This window comes from Dromiciops gliroides, chromosome 1, assembly GCF_019393635.1.
Source record: "Dromiciops gliroides isolate mDroGli1 chromosome 1, mDroGli1.pri, whole genome shotgun sequence".
Taxonomy (NCBI): Eukaryota; Metazoa; Chordata; class Mammalia; order Microbiotheria; family Microbiotheriidae; genus Dromiciops; species Dromiciops gliroides.
Genome location: NC_057861.1, coordinates 751,418,953 through 751,439,609, shown reverse-complemented (window position 1 = coordinate 751,439,609; position 20,657 = coordinate 751,418,953).

Sequence of the window (20,657 nt, the reverse complement as noted above, 5' to 3'; positions counted from 1 at the left end):
TCTTTGAATTCAGAAAAAAAAAAAGCCTAATCCTACATCCAAGTCACTGTCTTTCAAATATTTGAAGATAGAAATATCATCTTCCCAGCCTAGGTTTTGCCATCTCCAAACCAAATACCATAAGTTATTTCCCAAGTTCCTTGTATTTTTGTATTCGTACAAATGTGCAGGATTTGTTCTGTAAAATTCATTCTAATTTGAAATGAGAAAATGTATCATTAAAGTGATGCAAAGGCCATCTCATTGAGAATGGAGCTATTTTGATTGTGTTTTTTTTTAAATATAAGGTTGTATGGAATTGGGTTAAAATATCAGGGTTTTTTTTAATCTGCTGATGTGCAGGATAGAGGAAACAGCTGTTCATATTAAAAGGATCCAGTTGTCTTGGTGGACCACTTCATTACTATGGGTCACTATGCAAAATGGAAGCCCACAGGGGTAATGTATTTGAAGATAATTGATTCCTTGGGAGTCACTATCATACTAATGAATGGGAACCCTATTTAGTAAGTACTTACTATGTAGTAATGGAGAAATAAATGGCAAACCACTCCAGTATCTTTGCCAAGAAAACCCCAAATGGGATCATGAAGAGTTGGACGTGATTGAAATGAGAGAAGAACAATGACATGGAGCAAACATTCTGCTTTCTATGGTGGAAGAGGATGGGATTCAGAATTAAAGAATTCAAGTTAAAATCCCATTAATCTACTACCTTTGTGAGCAAGAACAAGTCATTTAACCTTTCTGAGCCTCAGGATCCTTATTTATAAAATCGAGAGTTGAACTAGATGAACCCCAAGTTCCCTTCCAGCTCTTAATCTATGACTCTATGATCTCTAGGCCAACTCTACTCTCTAAACATGGCCTCCACTTCTCCTGTGAATGCTACAACATCAGTTTTAGGAAGCCAAAGGTAAGATTTTTACATTTACTCCTCTTATCGTTATTAGATCCAGCCTAGGGTTGAAGCCTGTTAAGTCCTCTGGGATTCTGATTCTGTCAAATATTGTGTGATCAATTCCTTCGTGTGTGTGTGTGTGTGTATACATATATATTATTATTATTATATTATTAATTATTATATTATATTATTAATTATTAATTATTATATATATTAAGCTTTTTATAGGTCTGGAACAGAGGCAGTCCTTACACACTGCTTCAAGGTGATTGGTTGCTGTCCTCCAAATCCATTGGCTTTGAAGGTGTTCTCAAGTTGAGTTCACAGTCTAGTTTCTGAGACCAATACCTTCTTAAGGGCTAGCCAGGTGTGATTACAATCCAGTTAACTTGAAGTAGGCTTAATCAGCAGTCAATCACTCTCACTTGATTCAATCAGTATAGATTAATCTCCAGGTGGGTCTTTGAGTATCTGCTAAATCCCATTATTTCATCACACTTATGCAGCTCATTTTATAGATGAAGAACTGAGGCAAACAGGGTTAAGTGACTTGACCAGGGTCAAACAGATAGCAAATGTCTGAAACCAGATTTGACCTCAGGAAGATGAGTTTTCCTGACTTCAGACCTGACACTCTATCCACTGTGTTATCTAGCAGTCCCTTCTTTACATAATCATCTTGATAATTGTACTTGGCCTTTTTTCATGTTTCTCTTGTTTAGGATATTTGAATATTAAATATTCTTCTCCTTCCTGTTGTCTTTGCTTCTTTTTGTTGATATCCCATATGTTTTCACTGATTATTACCTTAAACTTTGTGGAATAATTTATTTCTAAATGCATCCCAATGTCCTTTTGCAATATCATATTATAATTTCTACTCTGACTTCTCATAGATGCAGAATAATCCTGTACTATTCTAATTGTTTTTATTCTATAACTAAAAGCCCATCTACTGACTGCTTAAGAAACTCAATGTTTGGCATTGAAATTCTGAAATTTATACCTTAAGTGCTTTGAAGTTTAAAGCTTGCTTTTTTCCCCCTCTTGAAAATCTGTAGCATGTATCAGTTGTTCAATCAACAAGCATTTATCAAGCACTTATTAATAATAATTTTACTGAAAATTTTCAAACTTTCTGGACAGTTTTCTTCAGTATTTTCTGTTGTATGATAATAGTTTATTTTTTTATTAATGTTTTCAACCCCCTACCACCCAGGCCCAGAAGATTTCTAAACCTTGAATCATCTCTGTGCTTACTAATTTCAAGGACAATTGATCACTTTAGCTAACATAAAACTCATGTGTTGTACATGCTTTCTCCTGCACATACCACAGAGGCTGGTCAGCCTGAACCAACTAGATGGAGGAGATAGAAGTATTCAGCTAACCCCCTAGTCTTTGCAATACCAACAGGGAAAGACTTATGGCAACTAGGTTTCTAGGCACTGAGGGCCTTTTCCCTTCAGTCGGTTCTACATGACACGGTCTCCTCACTCCATGTTACTACTTATTTTCTTTCTTGTGGTTTAGTAGCTACCATATGTTTTATTTTGGAGGTAGGGGGAGGACATTAGACTCAGTCATTGCCAGGGTTTGAAGTGAATGATTGCCTAGATCTTGGTGCTGGCTATGTACCTGGCACCTAGGAGGGCTGGTGGTGGTCACTTGGCTCTCTGCTGTTATTTAGAAAAGGCCTGACATTTTATGGAAGGATTTTGTCTTGTCCCTTTGCTGATGCACCTTGCAGTCCTATAGTATCACTTCTTGCTTTGAGTTTATTTGTTGGAATAGAGGCATTAAGCTGGAAATGACTTGGCTGATCACATGAACCTTCTTTCTGCAAATTTGACAAAGGATTCCACTTTGCTTTCTCTGACACTTTCACTGGAGAGTGTCTTCCAAGCTGACCAACTAATCATCAATTAATGACCACTCTTTGACACTAGTCATCAAAATATTCTCAATCTGTCTTATTATAGTCAACCCAGGTCACATCTCTGTGACCATTTTTTTCCCCACTAGCATAGCATGAGTTACTTAAACAAATATTTCCCCAAATCTAGTAAATCTTATCTCCAGCATGTCCCTAATATACAGTTTAATAACTATGTCAGAGGAGGAAATAAGGTTACTCTGGCATGACCTGTTCTTGATGATACCATGCTGGCTCTATGTGATCCTGACTTCCTTTTCTCTACTTACTAAACATCTCCTTATCAATTTGTTCTTGATTTTTTTTCCTACAAATCATTGTCAAAGAAACTGGTCTATGGTTTATAAAATCCATTCTGTTCCCTCTTGGAAAAATAACTACTTACAAAAACCCTATGACGTGTTCTGTAGGTGTCAGAAACTGAGGCTCCAAATGGTTCTATAATTGGCCTCTAGTTAGACAAGTTAGTTCCACAAGCAGGAACTGGACCCAGGACCCTCCTGACTGCAGTTCCAGTATCCTTTCCAGTGAATTACAGTGTGGTAGACTCCATAGATTTATGTTCATATCATTTTATGTTTCCAACACTTGCACTGAGGTTCATTTTTTTTTGTCTTCCATCAAACCAGAGGATTGCTTGCTTAGTTCAATTGCCTTCCCCTCTCTCCCCAGCCTAGGGAGCTGTTTCAATAAAATAGCTAAAATAATTGTCTCCTTTTGAGGGCCACTGCTGAATCCTATCAGTCAGACCTCTTCCTCAGAGGCAGTGGACCGACCACAGTGGCCACCCAAAGTGTGGTCCAATGCCGTGGGATTCTGCATACAGACCACAGGAAGGGATTCAGCTAACATAAATGCTTGACTCTATCAGGAGAATAGCCCAGATGAGAGAAACTTAGAACACTTGCAAGGAGTTTGGGTTCCAAGTCCACAAGCATTGTGTGGCTAAGAAAGATGATAAGAAAATAGAAATGAATAGATTACAATGTCAGGAGGCAAGATGACCCCAAGCTCAAAGATTCACTTTGAGTTATATCTACCATTTGGGCTTGACCAGGACCTGAGAAGGGTGGATTAGATCTCATGACCTCCCTGGCTGGCAGATGAAGGGGCATGGCCATGGGAGGAATAGGCAGTGATGCCAGGGGAGGGGGAGGAAGTAGGGTCCCGAGAGGAGGGCCAGGACCATCTGCACAGCCACAGTACTTACACTCAAACATGTCAGCTCAGCTGGGGAGGGACCAGGGCAATTTCAATCAGGCTTGGATTTGAACTCAGGCCTGGACACCCCTTTCCCCAGGCCCAGGGGAAAATAGGCTTTTAGAGGTTGGGTCATTGGCTCCAGGCATGCAAAATTAGAGAAACATTTAGTGTTAGAATCTGAAAAAACTGATGTCTCCTCCTATATAAGCTCCTTGCTGGCTTTATTCCATAGTTCCCAATAAATTAAATCTTTGGGGGACTCAAAGTGCAGAATTATTTGTAGAGCTTTCAGTGTTAAGTGGCCAAAAGATCCATTCTCTAACCATTTGTTTTCCAGTAAGCTAAAATACTTTTTATGCCACATAAAACACAGTTTGATAAGCCTTGCTTTTGTCATGCCTGGCTGAAGTGGTAGCTTATAAGAGTCCCATGCTTAGGCACTCTTAGAATTTGAGGAAAGGGAATCAACAGAGATGAAAGGGGAAATTTCATTCTTATTGAGTAATCTTCATGAACTGAAATAAATAAATCTGAAATTTTAAAAATATTTCTTCCTATAAAGAGAAATCAGGTTTGTTTCCCTGGGCTCTTTCCCCACTCCACATCTTATACTCTTTTGCCTACACAAAGGTAGGTAGGTGTTGATTATAGTAGATATCTGTACCCAGGGAATCAAGAAGTTATCGGGTAGGGAAAGGAAAAGAAGAACACCGGCATTGTGGGAATCAAAAATGGCTTCACCCAGAAGAAATATGATAATGAAGTGATGTAAGATGAAGAAGGCTGAGAGGGAGAGATAACAGGACTTTATTCCTCCATATTTTGAACCCATTCTCCTGCTTTCCTAGTAATGATGAACTCATAAGGAGTTCCTGGCAGCTATATGCAGTTCTGGTCATGAAGTAGTTCATCCAGGACCCAGTAAGAACATGGAATCAGAGACCTCAGGCCATATAAGAATTGCAACTAAGAAGGGTCTGGAGACCAGTCAATGACTAAGACCTGAGTTCCCCCTACTGACTTATCATTATCCATCTGGCAGATGCATAGGCCATGATTGTTATGTCCCAAAAGAAATGGCTTTTGGGGTGGTCTGAAATCTAAACATTATAACTATGGTTATTAAACTTCTGGGTTTGGGGCATACCTATAGTCTGGGCAAGGATCACTTTGGACTAAGGATCACTGTTGGTATGCACAGCATGTGATCATTTTAATACATTCATTTTTGTTCCTTTTTGCATCTTTAGTTATACATAAACGGTTATGTGCCATTAAGGCAGTCTCGGAAAGTCAACTCTATTATAATACTATGTCAATCTTACTTCTTGGAAATACATGAAAGGAAAATGCTTGAGTCTTCTTTGTTGCATATCTAACCAAAAATTTAATTGGATAATTTCATATGGGCCATATTTCTAGACTAAAGAGACTAGCATTGTCATTTCCAACAGGGGCAGAGTTGAAGGTTAGAGGCATCCAGCTATCTGTGAACCACAGAGACTTTGGGGTTTTCCCCAATCTCTTCTGAAATTGTATTGAGCACATAACCTTGCAGGTGAGAAGAGGATAGGCAGTGCTTAGTACTTTTGTTGAACAAAATAAATTAACTTGCCATTAGTGCCTGATGGTGATTAAATGGGGTTGTTGTTTAGTTATTCCAACCAGTTCCCATTCTTGGTGATTCCATTAGGGTTTTTCCTTGGCAAAGCTACTGGAGAGGTTTGCTATTTCCTTCTCCAGGCCATTTTAAAGATGGCAAAGTGAAGCAAAGAGGGTTAGATGACTTGCCCAGGGTCACATAGTAAGTGTGATGAGTCTTCTTGACTCTAGGCCCCACACTTACCTACAGATGAAGAAAAAGAAGTTCCAAGAGATTTAGTGGCTTATCTATGGTCATACAATTACTGTGAAAAGCAAACAGGCAGAATTTGAATCAAGATCTTTCTTTATACTAAGTCTTGTACCCTTCTCCTCCCATGAAAAGTAGGGAAAGTAGGGAAAGGCAATACAATAGGCATCTATATAGTACTATGTGCCAAACACTGTGATAAGTGCGTTACAAATACTTTCATTTGATCCTCAGATGCAGGTATTATTTTCATTTTACAATTCAGAAAATTGAGGCACTTTGACCCAGCAATGCCACTATTAGGTCTTTATCCCAAAGAGATAATAAAAAAGGGAAAGGACCCCTGTATACAAAAATATTTATAGCTGCTCTTTTTTTGGTGGCAGAGAATTGGAAATTGAGGGGATGCCCATCAGCTGGGGAATGGTTCAACAAGTTGTGGTATACTAACATAATGGAATACTATTGTGCTATAAGAAATGATGAGCAGGTAGATTTCAGAGAAACTTGGAAGGACTTACATGAACTGATGCTGAGTTAGATGAACAGAACCAGGAGAACATTGTACACAGTATCAACAACATTGTGTTATGATCAATTGTGATAGACTTAACTCTTCTCATCAATAAAATGGTCCAAGATAATTTCAAAGGACTCATTATAGAAAATGCTCTCCACATCCAGAAAAAAGAACTATGTAATCTAGATGCAGATTGAACCATACTGTTTCTACTTATTTTTGTTTATTTTTGAGGTCTTACCCTTTGGTTCTGATTCTTCTTTCATAGCACTACTAATACAGAAATATGTTTAATGTGATTGTACATATATAACCTATATCAGATTGCTTTCTGTCTTGAGGAGTGGGGAGGGAAGGGAGGGAGAGAGAAAAATTTGGAACTAGAAATCTTATAAAAACAAATGTTGAAAACTATCTCTACATGTAAGTAGAAAATAATAAAATACCTTTATGTTAAAAAAAAAAAAAGAAAATTGAGGCAGACAGAGGTTAAGTGACTTCTCCAGGGTTACATGACTTGTCAGTGTTTGAGGCTACATTAGAAGTCAGCTCTTCCTCATTCCAGGCCTATTACTCTATCCACTACCTAGCTACCTAGGATTGAGAGGGTTTATAGAATCACAAAATATGAAAGCTGAGACTTCAATAGGCATCTAGTCCAACCCAAACACAAAAGAGATCCCCTTTATAAGACATCTGATAAATGGTCCTACAGCTTTTGCTTGAAGACCTACCATTTTTGAAGTAGTTAAAAACTCAGAAATGGAGGCTGCCATGTTTGTTTCTTCGTTTATCCTGACATCAATCCTAGCTCTGCCTCTGAGTAACTTCCACCCATGATTCTTAGTTCCGCCCTATGGGCCCAATCAAAAAAGATACCCCATCCACATCCACTACATGGGGTCCCAGTAGAAGGGCAATCCATTTTTCTCCCTTCCTAGAGTCAATACTCTTTTTCAGAACCAGGTTTCTCAATTCTAGTTTCAAAGGAGCATCTTATGAACAACAAAGTTCACAATTTAGGTTTTCCCTATGTTCATTTACATACATTCCCATAAGCAGCTTCCCATCCTCTTTTTAATTTAAGCAGGTCTGGATTGGAGCCATGTAATATACAAACCCCTTCAGGCCTGAAAATGCTCAATCTGCTTATTCTCAACTCTCTGAACAGTTGATTGTGACCAAGTGTGTGGGAAATTGTGCAGAAAATAGTTGGCTCACTGTAACAAACAAAAAACCTGTTAATTCTGTATACTTCTAAAAAGTCCATTAGACACTCAATATACTATACTAAAACTATAAATGGAAAGGTAGAAAATAGAGATAAACAGGTGTTCAAATCCTCAAATAATGATAGAGCTAGATAAGATCTTGGAAGGCATGTTGTCTGCCCTAATTTTTAGATAAGGAAACTGAGGTGAAGTGACTTACCCAGGGTAACACAGGTGATGATAAGTGGTGAAAGTTGGGATCGAGATCCACATGATAAAATCATAAGTATCACACCTATAGATCTGAAAGTAAACCAAAAGGCCATATAATTCAATGACCTCTTTTCAGAAATTAGGAAACTTCAATTGTGGGAGGTAATGTGATTTGTCTAAAGGCCAAGGATTAAGAATTAATAGATATCAGATTTAAATCCTGGGCCTTTTACTCAAAATCCAACATTCTGTCCTAATACTGACATATTGTTCTTTACCATCAAGAAGGACACACGTACACATGCAAACACATACACATACAAACAAAGTGTCAGCTTAACTGAAGTTAGTTGAGGCAGGAGCATAAATAGCTTATTTATTTATGGGCCACTGAAAATATTCAAATTAATGGATCATCCATTTGTAAATAAGAAATTTTTAAAAAGAGTTTCTCTTGAAAATTCCATTTGTCCCACTGACATTATCGATCCCTCCCATTTGTAAATTTTAGACAAGAATATGATACAGAAAGTTGAGTTTCTCATAACTGAAGCTCACATATTCATTACGTACCCCTTTGTGGCATAAAAGTCCTACTGGACTCTCAAAGAATTTCCCAATATAGCACCCTCTTCTAGCCGCTCATCATTGTGCCCAGTGAAGTTTAGGCCATCCATGGCTGTCACAGAATTAATTCAAAGAATCACAGTAACTCATAAATGCTCTATATTCAGGTGTTCAGGGGATGCTTTACTAATGGTAATAACAGGAATTTAGAATTTTAAGGATTTAAAAACATTTTACATACATGAGTCTTATAATCATGTTGTGAAAGGGCAACCACATAAAACAGGCGAACTGACCAGTGGGAACTCCTTCCCAGAGCCTGTGCAGAATATTCTCCCTGCTGTCAACCCATGTGTAGGTGAAAGGTATAACAGCATGTAGTGGAAAGACCCTGGTCCCTAAATCAGAACATGAGTAAGTTTTCTCTTTCTTACTACAAGGTAAATAGGGGCTTTCTTGATTGACTGCTGAACTGGAATTGAGAGACAGGCAAATGATTCCAATGGGGGAAACACACTCTCTCTTTTCTGCTTGGTTGGTTTGAGTGATGTAAGCCTCTGGGTGAGGAGAGTCCTCAGGCTCTCCCCACCTAAACCAGTATGTGGCTTGTGAATACAGTTCTCTATGCTTTTTCCTTTTTGTGATTATTCATTCCTGTTCTTAGGTGAAGCCATGTTAGAGACAGCTATGATCTCATGAGCCTTGAGAGGCTAAAAAGAATCTATTACTTGGTGTCCAAACTCTGGAAGCTACATTAGTATGTATTACCAACTGAGCATAGTGAGGTATCAATGCAGGCCCGAGGACAGGAATTCAGCCTAGAAATCAAAGAACCTGATCAAGAAGTAACTCATTCATTGGTCATGTCACCTTCTCACTTGGAAGTGAACTGGGTAGGAAGGAGGGAAAAAAAATGTTATGTAGAAATTCTGTTATGATCTACTCCGCTTAGGAGCTGAGGTAGTATAGGGAATAGTTCATCATCTAGATGTTGAAGGATGGGCATCATATAACTAATAAGTGTTGGAGGACAAATTTGAATTCAGGTCTTCCTGCCTCCATGACTATCTAGAGTTATCTTAATGGACGGCAGGGGCAGCTAGGTGGCACCGTGGATAGAGCACTGACCCTGAAGTTTGGAGGACCTGAGTTCAAATCTGACCTAAGACATGTACTAACTGTGTGACCCTGAGCAAGTCACTTAACCTTGATTGCCTTAAATATATGGGTCATCTCTAGTTGTCCTAAATATATATATAGACACTAGACCCTGATGGATCGGGAGGAGAAAGTGAGATTTATGACCTTGCATATTCCTCCCTCCCTTAAATCCAACTCACTGCAAGTTGTGACATCATCACCTCCCCATGCCATGGTCAAAGGACAAATTACAAGAAGGAAGGATGAGGGGTTTCATACTTCTCTTCTTGCTTTATCTTCTGAATGAGTGACCTTTTAGAAAGGCCCATTGGTATAAATTGTTTAAATGAAGCTGAGGTGCTAATCACTGGTGCTTAATACTGGGGAGAACATAAAACAATAGAGACTTCATAGCATTGGCAAAAGGTATCCCCTATGCAGGGGGGAAAGCTTTAGTCAGTTCTTTGGAGACCACAACCTTTCAGTGTAAATAGGAGTTGGAATAGGACCCTGAAAGTTGAGGTATTACTATCCCCATTTCATTCCAGAAGAATAACCAAGGCTCAGAAGGAAAGGTACACCTTGCATAACTGAAAAGTCAGGTAAGTATAATGGTCACTATTATCTTATTTATAGCTGCTCTTTTTGTTTGGGGGGGGTGAGGCAGTTGGGGTTAAGTGACTTGCCCAGGGTCACACAGCTAGTAAGTGTTAAGTGTCTGAGGTCGGATTTGAACTCAGGTCCTCCTGAATCCAGGGCCGGTGCTCTATCCACTGCGCCACCTAGCTGCCCCTATTATCTTATTCATATGGAATACATACTTACAAATGTTTTGCGCCTTTTACTAGAACGTAACCTCATTGAAAGCAGGGATTTTGTCTCATTTCTTGAACTTAGTACTCTCTCTTAGGTTGAGTGACTTGCCTATTTATTGTCACACAGCTGATAAATGGCAGAGTTTCAAATCCAGGTCTTCCTGACTCAAGGCTAGCAATGCACCTGCCATGCCAACTGTCTACATCACTGACAAGAGTGGCCATCCCTGCAAAATCCTGCCGTTCCAGAATATAATCTTTTTTTTCTTCTGAACTCCACAAAATCTTGCCATTTCCAAAAGCGAAAGCATTTCTTTCAACATGACATTATGTGTTCCTGTCTCTTTGACTGGATAATAAAACAGTCCACTCCAACCGGCTATTCTCTAGTTGCCTTAATTCATGAGAAGCCAGGAAAGGGGGGGAATGTTGGTCAGTCCAACAGTGTTGGCCGAGGATAAACAGAATCAGATCGCATTAGCTGTAATTTACAGCATTTCAACAAATGTCCTTTCCTGCCAAAGCCTGTAAGAATCAGGCCCCACTGGATTGGAAGAAGGGAGGGGGCAGAACTGCTATTTTCGAAGCTCCACTTAGAGAATTATAGCCTCGTCAGCACAATCTGGAATGTTTTGCTCATTCATGCTTTAAAAATAAATATCATAAAATATGTTTTGGACTCTGCCTTTCCCGTTCCTGAAACCAAAAGCATGGATGCTTCCAAACAACCAGGGAGGGGGCTGCTTAACATTGTTGACAGAGAATCTTCATCTGGCTGAGAGGCATTGGGGGAGTCATAGAAAATCAACTAAGGATGATATATACTGTGTGGAAAGGCAACTTTGAACCAGTTGAATGAAATAAACCTTCGTTAAGACCCTACAATGTCCCAGGCATAATAGGCAGTGCGATCTACTAGATAGAGTGGTGGACTTCCAATCAGGAAGACATGAGTTCAAATCTCTCCTTTGACACAAGTTGTATGACTGTGGACAAGTCACTTCGATCCCTAAGAGCCTCAAGCAACTAAGACCATAAATGGTTTAATATGTGCACCAGCAGAGAGAACTCTCACACTAAGGAAATTCCCTGCTTTGACTTATGTCCTTAGGCACCATGGGGAGTACCGAGAGAGATGCAAAGACAAATAACTAATACAAGGTTCCTGCCCAAAGGGCTTTAAAATCTATGGGATAATGGGCTAGTGTATTCAGCACTGGACATGGAATTGGGAAGACCTACGTTTAAATCTTGCCTTGCACACATTGCCCAAGCTGTGTGAATATGGGCCAATAATCATTGATTAGAGGTAAATAGGCATCTCAACTCCATCTAGCTCAGGTCCTCATCAGTAAAATTAGGATGATAAAAGCATTTATCTCACAGGATTGTGCTGCTCATCCCTTAAGATACTATATTATTGTTGTTGCTATTGTCATTAATTATTAAGGTCACATCTTTCATGTGACGATAACTATCACCAGAACACAATTGTTGATTTGGGGATCATATTTTCAAAGAATAAAAGCTGACAGGGCCCTCAGAGGCCATCTGGTCCATGGTTACCAATAAATACTTGAACTATCAACTCAGATATCAAAATTATCATTTATTCTCTTAAATTTACATGTGAGAACCATAAATTTATAGCAACAAGGAATGTAAGTTTATTTAGTTCTATCCTCTCATTTTACACTTAAGGAAACTGATGTTTAGAATGAATGATTTGCCCAAAGTCACCTAGATTACAAATGTCCCAGCCATAATTTGAACCTAGGCCCTTTGACCCTATATCTGTCACACTTGCCACTGTACCACATTAGCTCCTGAGGTATATGTGACCAATATAAGACCAAAATTAGCCACTAATGCGTGAGCTAGCACACACTCTTTGGTGAAAGAAACTCTGCTAATACAGGTCCAAGGCTTTTCAACTCTATTGAACCTTTGTTAACTTAATTTTTTCTAAAAGCAAAACATTTAAATAGGGATGAAATTTGAGGTTCTGGCATTGTGTAACATAATATGAAAATATAATTAGATCTGAGATAGTCATATCAAAACCAATGGGTCCAACTAGGATCAGTGCTGCAGAGGGCAAAAATACCAGGTAAAATCCAGGATTGGGTTGACCATTATGGTAATTTTTATATCCTTAAGTCATAGAAAAATGGGCAGAAATATGTACATATATACATATACACACATATATCTATATATGTATTTGCATATATACATATATATTTATTTATTCATGTATATTTATACATTTGTTTATTTATTTATTTATGTGCTAGTTTGCTTGACCATTTATTTATTTGTTTGTTTGTTTATTTATTTATATCACAGGGCCTTCCTCACTTTCCTGTGACAACATGAGTTAGGTGATCAGTATAGCATTCATGATATTATTCCTCGTTCTCACCATGGGATCAGCCCATCTTTACTTCAGTTCATACATTTCATATATGGCTACCCTTTGCTCCATTCTCCTAAGTTCTTTATGTATTATACGTGGCAGCCTGCTAATACTCACCATGCAACTCTCCTTTGCCTCTTTTTTCCTGAGACACTTGTTCTTATTTTGAATTCCTTGAGGACTGTAGCATTCCATAACTGACAGCTAGACATCAGCAAATAGTTATGGGGCAGCTAGGTGGTGCAGTGGATAAACCACTGGCCTTGGATTCAGGAGGACCTGAGTTCAAATCCAGCCTCAGACACTTGACACTTAACTAGCTGTGTGACCCTGGGCAAGTCACTTAACCCTCATTGCCCTGCAAAAAACAAAACAAAACAAAAAGGTATGAAAGCAATTTTTTAACATAACGCAGTGGAAGTCTGTGAGAAAAGGAAGTCACCCAACCATCCCAAATCCTCATGTCCTCATTTGTAAAATGAAAGGATTCTAGCCCTATCTCTGTCAAAAAAAAAAAAAAAAGGATTGGACTGCTGGCCTCTGAGATCCTTCCTAGCTCTAGTGGTGTGACTGTAGTTCTGACATCACAGCTTCAGTTGAGCTTCTGGAGGAGGGAGAAATGGTGCCAAAGAGAACAAAAACAGGAAACTTACTTGGGTGAAATCCAGTGAACATAGAGGATTAACCAAAGAATCACAGATTGAGAGCTAGAAGGGACCTTTGAAGCAATCAATTCCAACCACTTCATCTTATCCATGAGGAAACTGAGAAAGGTTAAATTCCAGAGCCTGAGGTACAATTTGAGCTCACATCTTTCTGAATCCAGGTCTGATGCCTTATTTACCATGTCATTATACCTCCCAAGGAGACCCATTCAAGAGACAGCTACATGTCAAGGGTAGATAGAGTGCTGGGCCAAGAGTCAGGAAGACCCGAGTTCAAATCTTACCTTAGACACATATGAGCTTAGTGACATGGAACAAGCCCCTTAAATTCTCTCTGACTCAGTTTCTTCAACTGTACAACTAGGATTAATAATAGCACCTACATCATAGGTCCATTGTAAAAATTAAATGTGATAATATCTGTGAATCATTTAGAACAAAGTGGGCATTTAATAAATACTTATTTTGCTTTGTTCTGAGAAAATGCATCTGTGAGACCATGGAAGGGCTATAACAGAAGGTATCTGACAAATGATAAGATGCCAAAGGCAAGGGAAAAATTTTTGACTTTATTAATACCAAAGACAAATTTTAAAAATTGACAACTACCTCCCTCTATACTTACTTTTCTTTATATTCAATCTAATTAGAATAGTAATAATTGATATATTTATTAATATCAGTTTTTTTTCCAAATGATTTATATATTTTTTCTTATTTGATCTTCAAAACAACCATGTAACATTGTGCTATTCTTATTTTTTGGGGGGTGGGCCAATGAGGGTTAAGTGACTTACCCAGGATCACATAGCTAGTAAGTGTCATGTGTCTGAGGCCAGATTTGAACTCAGGTCCTCGTGAATCCAGGGCCAGTGCTTTATCCACTGCACCACCTAGCTGCCCCCAACATTGTGCTATTATTGTCCCCATTTGACAGCTTACAAAATGGTGAGTGAGGAAGTGAGCTGCTCCCTTTCACATGCCTCATAAATATCTGAGGCACAATTTGATGTAGGTCTTCTTGGACCCAAGTGTGACTCCATTACATGATGCTACCTTCTAGAGAGGCTAATTGACTTACCTTTGGATCCACAAGCAAGTTAGTGACAGAGCTGAGACTAGAACCTAGGTTGCTCCATTTTAAATACAGAGGGTTTCCTTTTATACCAAACCTTGCCCCCACCTTTAATAATGCTGGTGTTGAGAAACACTTAGCATCTAAGCTTATCCTTTCCTGCTTAAAGCGAACCTTGTTTGACTCAGAGCACGTGCAGGTCTACGTAATTGCAAACTTGGTGAAGAGAGGATTCTACTGTGTCTCCCTTCTGAACATCCTTGATGAGCACATCTTTCCAGAAAGTCAGGAAAATGTCACGAGAAAACCCAAAGCCAAGGAACTCTCATCAACCACTCAAATATTCAAACTCTTAGAATCCAGGAGGGAAGAAATCTGGGCCAAATCCTAATCAGAAAACTTGTTAATTGCTTCATTTCTCTCCCAAGAGTTAATTTGTATCTGGCAGAATTTCTTTTTTTCTTTCTTTTTTGTTCCTCTTTAGCCTAGAAAGACATGAATACTTTTGTCCTGCCAAGCCCAAGTAGCTAGAAGCCAGTTAAGCTCATTTGGCATCCAACGATGTACTTCAGCTTGGAAGATGACCTCCTTTCTGCTCTCTGTACAACTAACATCCCAGAGCACATCTCTTGTACCAAAATTCATTTTTTTCTCAATTCAAGCAGTAGAAATCAGAAAGTTCTTTGTGCTTCCATGAGTAACTGCCTCCACCAGCAAAGACTGTTGACCATTTACTCCGTCCTTCAATGGTATTTTTTTCCCATGTCGTATCATCTGTTCTCCACAAAGTCTAAATTCCATGATGGGGCAGCTAGGTGGCACAGTGGATAGAGCAATAGCCCTAATGTCAAAAGGACCTGAATTCAAATTCAGCCTCAGAAACTTGACACTTCTTAGCTGTGTGACCCTGGGCACTAGCTAGCACACTTGCTGTGTGACCTAAGTCACTTAACATCAAACATCTGAGGCCATCTCCAGTTGTCCTGCTATCTGTCTTGCCACTGGACTCAGATCGCTCTGGAACAGAGAGTGAGGTTGGTGACCTTGCATAGTCTTCCCTCACTTAAATCAAATTAACTGCAAGTCATAACATCACCTCTCAATGTCATGGCCCTCTGAGAGTAAAGGACAAATTACAACAACCTAACAGTATGTATTCTGTGTACTGAGGTGGCATCATGCATAGACTGCTGGATCTAGACTTTGGAAGACTTGAGATCAAATCGAGCCTCAGATATTTACTGACTGTGATCCTGGGTAAATCACTTCACCTCTGCCTCAGTTTACTTCTCTGTAAAATGGAGCTAACAATAACATCTACCTCACTGGGTCTTTGTGAAGATTAAATGAGATATTTGCAAAATAAAAAAGGCATGTAGCCTAGCGCCTGACCTGTAGCAGGCCCTATATAAATGCTTACTCTATTTCCTTACCTCCCAAGATTGTTTTGAAGATAAAATAAGAATATATTTATCAAGCATTTTTGCAAACTTTAAAATACTTTATAAATATTGCTTATTAGTAGTATTATTTATCAGCTAAAAGCTACAAAAGACTTAGGATGAAGCCAGTGTGCAAATTTTGAGATGGAAAATTCATGTCCAAGATTGATGAATGGGAGGTAGGGAGAAAGCCCTCTCTTTTTGCATAATTCCACAGCAAACGACCTTAAATCACAAGCATGCAGTGAGAAGCAGTTGAGTCTTATCACTGAATTGCACTTGGGATAGAGCCAGTCCAGCACTGGAGGTCCCAGACAGGAAGTGAAGAAACATGGTATGAAGAGGCAATTGACACTAGACATTAACAGAGGTCCCAACTGACCAAGTGCAAAAGCACCAAAGACAGTATTTCCTAAAAATGGGGTTTATTGGGAAGTCTCAGTCTAGATGTTGTAGGGAGTAAAGCACAAGGCTTGGGATCAGAAAGAACTGAATTCAAATTCTGTCTCAGACATTTGCTATCTGTGTGATCCTGGATAAATCATGCAACCTCTCTCAGGCTGTCTCCTCATATGTAAAATTAATTGTAAGCATAATCATAATCAGGTAGATCCCAGGGTTGCTGTGAGAATTACATGATATAACCTATATCAAGCACTTTGTGAGCCTGCAAACGCTATATAAACACTAGCTATTATTATTGTTATTCATAGTAGTAGTTATTAGTTCATTTTTTTTCAAACTGCTTCTTCTCTTTTCCCCCTTTTTATTCTTTGTAAAAAGGGCTGGTTCTCTGGGAAGAGAGAACTATTTATATTGAGAACAGAAGGTAATCAAACAGCAAAAGATAATGATAGGGGCAGCTAGGTGGTACAGTGGAAAGAGCACCAGCCCTGGAGTCAGGAGGACCTGAGTTCAAATCTGACCTCAGACATTTGACACTTACTAGCTGTGTGACCCTGGACAAGTCACTTAACCCCAATTGCCTCACAAAAACAAAAAACAAAAAAAAGATAATGATAAAAACATTTTTATACAGATACAAATTCCACAAGCTGTTATTCGGACCTTTCTCATCCAGTCCCCACTTCCCCTTTTGACCTAATTTCACACTCTTACCCTTCCCGTTCTATTTTCTGGCCAAATGTGTCTCAGGGCCATTCCTTCTACTAACCATCTTCTCAACAGTATCTTCACATTTGCAGACCATCCCCCATGCTGAGAAGCCTTTCACTCTTCACTTTTACCTTGAAGAGTCCTTAACATATTCAAGTTTCAGATCACCCTTCTCCCCAAACCTTCCAGGACCCCCCTCCCCATATGTTAGTGATCTTTGCCTCCTACGATTACCCCACATTTGCTTTTCTGGCCATAATTTGTTTCTTGTTGATAGAATGTAAATTCCTAGAGAGCAGGGGCTTTCAAGTTTACATCTTAAGGCAACTAAATCAAGTTATGACCTGAGTTCAAATTCTGATGCCTATCTGGGTGATCCATAGCAGCTCAGTAAACCTCTGTCTGCTTCAGATTCCAAAACAATAGAATGGGGACAAAATGAGACATAAAGTGCTTTGAAAGCCTTTAAATCACTTTGTAAATGTTATTATTACAATGTTTTTTATATCCCTAGCACCAAGTACAGGGTCTTGAATATAGTAGATATTGATAAATGTTAATGGAATTGAATTATTCAATTAAATCAAGTTAATACTCAAATCTAGGGAGAATCTTGCATGGACAAAGTCCACAATATTTCTAAAGACATAAAAAAAATGTCATTTAACTTGTCACTTAGGTAGAAAAGGATAGAATTACTGCATTTAATGCAGGGAAACCACCAAACTCTTCCAGACCATTTCTATTTAAACAGCTAATATGTGGCTTGGTGGTGGCCAAACTCCATCTAGAGTATTGTTTTGAGTTGTGATTATCACATTTTTAAGATGATTGTTGGTCATTATGTCCAGGATGTGGGAAATGAAACACTTGAAAACTCATAAATTAATATTAATTGAAAGAACAGGAGTTGTTTGGCCTGGAGAAGAGAAGATTCAGGGGCATATCTTTGCTTACTTCAAACATTTCAATGACTGTCATGTGAAAGAAGGATTAGGTTGACTCTGCTAAGCCCCCAATAGTAGCACAAAAACCAAATGCATCAGAGGTATAGGGAAACATTATATGAGACACAAGTCAGTAAATTCCTGACAACTAGAGACAATCAAAAATGGAATGGATTACCTCATTACATAGAGAGCTCTTTGTCATTACAGGTGTCCCAGCCAAAGTTGGGTAAGCATTTGTCAGTGATGTTATAGGGTGAATCCTTTTCTTTTTCAGCATGGATATTAGATTCCATGATTTCTTGGGTTCTTTGGAAATCTAAGATTTGAAAATTTGTGGTTCTACTTCTGGTGTTGGTCTCCTCTACTTGAAAGAATCTTATCATCTCCACACACACACATACACAAACACAGACTCCTCTCTTTCACACTGTATTATATTTGGTTTTCAATAATCAACCCAAACTTCATCCATAGAGCTTTTCTTATGACTGTTTCCATCTGATATCTTCCTTCTCTAACTCTTAGGGACAGCACATGTGCCATGGATAAGGAACTAGAGTTGAAATGAGGAAGACCTGAATTCAAACAGTGCCTGAGACACTTATTAACTGTATGACTCTGAGCAAGTTATTTGACCCCTCTGGACTTCAGTTTATTCATCTGTAAAATGAAGGGTTTGGATTTCCTGAACTCTAAGATCCCTTCCAGCTCAAAGTCTATGAGCCTCTGACTCATGTTACTCTACTTATTGGCTGTACCACCGTTCTTCAGTGATACTTCAGCATATGAGGGTTTTCATCAGCTTGGATAGCCCCTCTAATATTTACAGTTTAGATGGCCAATTCTCTATCTCTAAGCTGAAGTTTTATGCATTGGTGTGGCCCAAAGATGTTTACCTGTGACACATCTTCCAATGATAAGGTTCTATAGGCTTAGCTAGGCAGGTGTTTGGAAGAGAAATGTTACTGTACTCAAAACCATTTCCACTTGATGGGACATGCCAGAGCTTATATTCAAGGACCTAGGTTGACCATGACACAATAAGAAGACATCACAGGAAGATGCTAGTTGTGGACCACACATCTACTTCATCTCTCAAATTTCTTCAAAACCATTCTGAAGAATTAAAACCCAAACAAATAGGAATTTAAATTTTAAAGTGGAAATCTATAAAATATGGAGCAGTCCAGTCTGAAACAGAGAATGAAGGTCACTAATCAGAGAATTCCAAAATCTCTGAATCTCACAATTGGAAGTAACATAAATGCCCATCTGGTCCAACACATATTTAAAGGGAATCCCCACTATGGCATAATGACAAGGGAGCATCCAAACTCTTTGAAAACCTCCAATGATGGGGGGTTCACTATGTTCCATCGTCACCTTAATCCACTTTTGAATAGATCTCACTGTTAAATAATTTTGTGGGGGGGGGTGGTGGTGAGAGGTTCTTGACATCAATCCTAAATTTAACCCATTACAACTTGGCAAAGTTCTGCCCATTGAAGTTAAAAAGAGAAAGTTTAACCTCATTTCCAATTAACAGGTTCCAAATATTAAAGAATCATGCCCCACCCCCATCTTCTCTTCCATTAGATTGTGAGCTCCTTGAGGGCAGGGACTGTCTTTTGCTTCTCTTTGTATCTCTGCACTTACCACAATGCCTGGCATGTAGTGGGTGCTTTAAAATGCTTATTGGCTGACTGACTTTTCTCTCAATAAGTATGCCCAATAGTTTTCACCATGTTTCATATGGCATAGGCTTTGCACCTGTCTCCTTTCTGATGGCCCTCCTCTGGATGCTCTCTGGCTTGCTAATGCTCTTCTTGAACTCTGACACCCAGAAAAGAACACAATATTCAGGGCAGAAGACAGTGGGACTATTACCTCCTTATTCCTGAAAGTTTCTCTTTTCTTAATCCAGACCAAGGCCACATATGCTCCCCCCCCATGTCATGTGTTTTCATCATCTCTCTCATTATATTTTAAGTGACCAATGAGTAGGAACGTCGTCTTAGACCTCCTCTAAGAGCCAAACCCCCCACTCCCACCAAAGACATCATACATATGTGAGGTTCTTAGTAAGACTGACCAAACATAAGAACATTATGTCTATGTGTGAATACCAGAATTAGCCATGACAAGTGTTGTTGGTTTGCAGCTCTCAGGAGCAGTGAGGCCCCAGAAATACCAGAATGTTCAAACCTTATAGGGGAATAGATGAGGATGTGAGGACACTGTGTTCTTCACAAAAGGATTACTCATTGCCTTGGGTGCCTGGGGCAGGGGCAGAGTCAGTGAGTCCATTGTGGGAGATTTTGAAGACTTGATTGTAAATGACTGTTCACTGGTTTGAACTTCCTTTAGAGAAGTAATGAGCAAACTTGAAAGAAGCTGTCAGGAGAGAAATTTCAGTGGATATTTCCCCCTAAATAGCCCTTCCTCTGTATTTCTCAGAGAACTCCAGCAAATCTTCTGAAGTATAAAAAGGGAGCCACTGCAAAGAGACAAGAAAAAAGGTTCATCTGTGTCAGTTTATGACTTCCAATTAGCACTTCTATTGTTCAGAAAGGGCCAAACCAAATTGTTCCCAAAGAAAATGGTTTTTAGAGCATTGGTCCCCAACCAC